This window comes from Salvelinus alpinus, chromosome 1, assembly GCF_045679555.1.
Source record: "Salvelinus alpinus chromosome 1, SLU_Salpinus.1, whole genome shotgun sequence".
NCBI classification, from domain to species: domain Eukaryota; kingdom Metazoa; phylum Chordata; class Actinopteri; order Salmoniformes; family Salmonidae; genus Salvelinus; species Salvelinus alpinus.
Genome location: NC_092086.1, coordinates 35,156,205 through 35,161,204, shown reverse-complemented (window position 1 = coordinate 35,161,204; position 5,000 = coordinate 35,156,205). Strand labels below are relative to the sequence as shown.

At 40.9% G+C, this 5,000-nt stretch overlaps 1 protein-coding gene across 3 annotated transcripts in view; it reads right to left on the bottom strand.

The window, feature by feature from the left end:
- The window catches only part of LOC139574180 (adhesion G protein-coupled receptor L1-like), a 222,293-nt gene extending 218,027 nt beyond the window's left edge, over positions 1-4,266 (bottom strand). The window contains exons 1-2 of one of the 3 annotated variants that reach the window (XM_071398519.1): positions 3,315-4,266; positions 2,805-2,977 (exon numbers count right to left, since the gene is read on the bottom strand). The gene's annotated coding sequence lies outside the window, so the exon portion shown is untranslated. Of the gene's footprint in view, positions 1-2,804 lie in introns of all 3 variants that reach the window. The other 2 variants (XM_071398529.1, XM_071398510.1) reach the window with 2 other exon arrangements.
- Positions 4,267-5,000: the final 734 nt, after the last annotated feature.

The window sequence follows — 5,000 nt, the reverse complement described above, 5'->3', positions numbered from 1 at the left end:
TCAGTGAACACCTCAACCTAATGCAATGGAATGGACCGGAGCAGGCTGGCTGATCATGAATTCAGGCTACAGACTCAAATTGACATTTTTGCTTCTTTTATGGAATACTATATGTTGTAGTGTAACAGCCTTATTTTTAAAATCGATTAAATTAAAATGTTAAAATGTTGTGTCACTACACACAATACCCCATAATGTCAAAGTAGAATTATGTTTTTAGAAATGTTTACAAATGAATTACAAAGGAAAAGCTGAAAACTCTTGAGTCAATAACTAGTCAACCCCTTTGTTATGGCACGACTAAATGTGTTAAACAAGTTACATAATAAGTTGCATGGACTCACTCTGTGTGCAATAACTGTTTACTACCTCATCTCTGTACCCCACACATACAATTATCTCTAAGGTCCCTCAGTTGAGCAGTGACACAACTAGAAAATGGCTGTCTAGCCATGGCTATCAACAAACAACGTGATAGAGCTTGAAGAATTTTTTTAAGAATGTGTGCAAATATTGTACAATCCAGGTGTGCAAAGCTCGTAGAAACGTACCCAGAAAGACTCCTCATAGCTGTAATCACTACTAAAGGTGCTTTTACAAAGTATTGATTTAGGGGTGTGTATACTTTTGTAAATGAGATATTTCTGTATTTCATTTTCAATGCATTTACAAAAATGTCTAAAAACATGGGGTATTATGTGTGGATGGGTGAGCTTTTTTAAAATCCATTTTTTAATTCAGTCTGTAACACAACAAAATGTGGAATAAGTCAAGGGGTATGAATAGTTTCTGAAGGCACTGTATGTACCATTTTCGTAAATGATGATTAGCAGTTCAATGGACCATACGATGCAGCAGGTGTTCCACAGGGCACTGTGTTGTGTCCTGGGCTGTTTGTGGAGGAATTTGTATCAGCGGTGTATCTCTTGACTTAGTTTGTATTAACATATCCATTTAGTCAGTCTTATGAGTAGCTTTGGGGGGTGAACCAATTCATATGCTGAACAGGGTGGACGTTGCTAGGGAAATATGGAAAGGACTGTAGGAGCCACTAGTGTTATTTGTATGAAAAATAGGTGTGTGTGTGTGCGTTTGTGTGTGTGTGCGTGTGTGTAAGAGCTAGAATATGGATTGAATATAAACATGGCTTTATTTTCATGTAGGTTTGGATACAAATGATTTCTTCAGCACATGTGAACATTTGACTCTTCACATATTACGTATGGCTTCTATTATGACAACCGCCAAAACGCCATAGGAATGATTTCAGTGATATAAATCCACTTCTGATTAGCTCCATATTACAAGATGGGGGTATCATTAATACCATGCTAATGCCTGACTATTAATCAACCCACTGAAATCCAATAATCATTTTTCTGATGGTGATGTGACACGCAGACAGAGACACATAAATCCTTCTGTCTTGTCTTCAAGCAGAGAGAATGTTTGGCTTTCAACCAATTCTAGAAGGATGCCAGAGGCTTCTTGAATGCACAAAATAACCGCTTTAATACGTAAAGGGATTTGAATTCCAGTGAGCCTGTTATGGGCCTTTTGAAAGAATGGTACAATACCTGCTACTTCTCTGCATATGTGTGGAGTGGACATTAAGATCCATAAAATGTATCCTTCCAAAACTAACTTTGGCATGTGCTGATGTAGGCTAGAAAAACTGAGTGGCTGTTTCAATTATGCTGTTTGCATTATGTTAGTTGCAGGCTTCCATTTCATCTGTGCCCTTACCCTAAAAAGATCTGTGAAAGTATAGGCCTATTCAGTAGCGAATATGTTAATATGGAATATGAAGTGTGTGGTGTATAGGCTGGGCTATGGTTTAACGAGGTCGGGGATTAATGCTTTAGTCCCACACATTGGGGACGGGCGAGCAGTTCACTTTTGAGCTCTCCTGCGCTCTAATGCGGATTTTCTTGTATAACACGCAATGAGCCCTTAAATGATAAAAGGTGTCTCTCCGTGAGACGACCTGCTACTGTGCTGCTGCTGGAAAATGGGAAAATAGATGGAGGGAGGTAGTACATCACACCGCTTATGCTGCCTCTGTCTCTTCATCGCATTTTTCCATACGCTCGTTTTTTCTTCATGGGTGGTTGGACTCGTATAGGGCGCTCCAAGCCAGGCAATTCTTCCAGGCAAGCTTACCACGACAGTTCATCGCTCACTCATACATTAAATATATTAAGGAAGCTCGCTCGCTCTTCTTCCCATGTCATCTGCGTACACGTCAAGCCCGTGAATGGCCCAAGTCCTCTTCCATTACCAGTGTCGGACACGGGCAGTCAAATTCAAGCCAAATAGCTGTCGTGGAAGTGATTTTGCGCATAACCACAGATATCAACATAACGTTGTACAATGTAGTATAGACTAGTTGTATAGACTAGTCCACCGTTTTCAATTTCAGGGAGATTGAGGCTAAATAACGTTCAGTGTGCTTAACATTAATTCAATTTAACAATTGTCAATTTAATTAGTAATGCATTGCACGTTGCACTTCAGACATGATGTCCAATATAAATGACCTATTAATGTCCGCTTAGTCAAACACGAGTGTACACACAAAATAACCACACGTTTTAATCAAGAAGCAACTGTTGTTTACGCATCGTAAATATACTCCACATATGTCCAAGCATAAAATATCAATAAATAAAGCTCGTTACACGCCTCTCCACCTCTCTGCCCATGGTGACAGACAGATTCCACCGTCACATTCAGTGCAGCATCCCGTAGACCCAAACAGGCTACATGGGCTACAACATTAAAAACCTTGCTTCGTGTCCTACCTTGATTCCTCCAATCTCCTTCCTTCGTTGCTCAGTATATCTCATTCATTCTTCCTTCCCCCTCTTTTCACTGTCTCCTTCTCCTCTGGTTATCCGTCGTTTGTCATTTCTTGGTCCTTCTTCGTGCGGATGCATAAAGATAAGCAATTAATAACCTGCTATCTTCAAAACCACTGCGAATGAAACGGGGAAAATCCTGCCGGTTAAAAATTACAAAAACAGTGGCGGCGTATCCCTCATATCATGTTTATGCTCATGGAATTATACCCATATGCGTATCAAAATAAATAGTAATGCGACCTCGCCTCATTTTAAGACAATATTTCGTTTAGGCGCGTAAAGGCGGTCCCAGTTTTCCATAACAAGCAATAACGTCTCTAGCCTAGCACATAAAGGTGTGCTGCGCAGTCCGTTTGAAATGGTTGTAGAAAAGCCGTTTTCAATTTGCCATTGCAAAACGTATCTCTTTTGATGTCTTCCTAAATATTTTAGGCTTCAATGGCTAAATACCTTGTGTTGAAGGACCGATGCGGTTCTAATGTCGGTGGTTAAGATATTCCATTGTAGGCTATCCACAATTGTTGACTCTCAAATGCAGATATATCAAACCTGGAACCAAAACACAAATATCAAAGGTTCCTTTACCGACTCATGCCACGTAGAAAATAGCAGTCGTTCTGTCTCCTCTGTCAGTAGCCTATGTCGAAATGTCTGTCGCTGGTAGCCTACAGAGGACTTCTACGCACTCAAGAACATTCAAGTAGTCTATTCTCGCACATTCTGTATGAATGAACTAAAGATTCCAAATTATTGTGTGCGAATATTCATAGACTGATGGTCCCCCACAGCTGAGGCGAACTTCCTCAGCGATGTCAACGGGTAGGCTAAGATTATTTTATTGAAAGATGGATGTTGGATAATTTATGTTAAATTGAAAGGCTATCATGCGGCTACAAAATAACGACTAATAGTTCTGCAGAGCGTTTGGCTCATATTTCAATAACCAAACACAATGGCATTTTCCCCCCCACAAAAGCAAGCAAGTTTAGCTAGTTCATCTTTCCTGTGATGCAAATGTACTATGTCGTTGCCTATGATGACAGACTGTAAGGCGAGGCGCGCATCTGACTGTTCACCGCGTAGCGTTCAGCGTCGCGCATATGTTGTTTATTAACATCTCGAAATCTCCACCGAGAAGTCTATATTTCAGGTGAAGTCCTCGAGGCGAGAATTAGATTCCCTAGTCGAAGTTTGGTCCCTATAGACAGGCGCCACCGCGCACGCAGAAACATAAACGTTATTTCAGCCTTGTGCTTCTCATCGTGTTGTTCATTTATTTGCATACTACGTATCCTAGACTACGTGTTCGGGTTTATGGTCGTGGCATGGGAGGAAGCAGAGAGAAGACGAAGGAAAGGTGAGAAGAACACAGGGTAAGCTATGCATGTTCGTTTACACGAGTGCCTCGTTGAGAAGGACGCGGAGGAAAGCAGCAGTGGTGAAAGAGTATTGTTTCACCGGGTGATTCCGCTCCCTCGTGAAGGCGTTCAGGACGGTAAAAGGAACGGCAAGTCTTTTTAATAATAATGGCCTAAGCCTATACCCAAGTCCCCCTATAAAAAAGCAGTCGAATACGTTATATTACGCGAATCACATTGCATGCTGTCCAATACACTATTAGGCTATTTTGTCTCCGGATTCCAAATGAAAACAATGATAGGCCTAACACAGTCTTGGTCTGTACTTTATAAAGTGATTGTGAAGGCTAGTAGGCCTAGTAGTAGACTATGCGTTATTCGTTTAGATAGTTTATAAATCAGCCACATCAGCTAACTATTTGTTAAACATCAACATTACAATCACAATTTCTACCAATGAGTTCTAACTACTGATTTATAAAATATGTTATACTGAATCATCTATAAACTATTACATCGCATAGCAAAGCCTTTATAAAGTACGCCTTCATGTAAAGTGATCTGCTGACAGTTAGTAGCCTATAGGCTCGCCTGCTTACTTGCTCATGGTGGCACAATGTGCTGGACAATGGCATGCCATAGCTCTCTGTTGTTCATATCAGCTGGTAGGTCCTCCATTCTGAGACCAGTGTCTGGACAGATGTCCACATTGGTTTCATGTGGCTTTACTGAACGTCTTCGCTCATTAGAGGGTCCCCACAGTATGAGACTGCTGGCG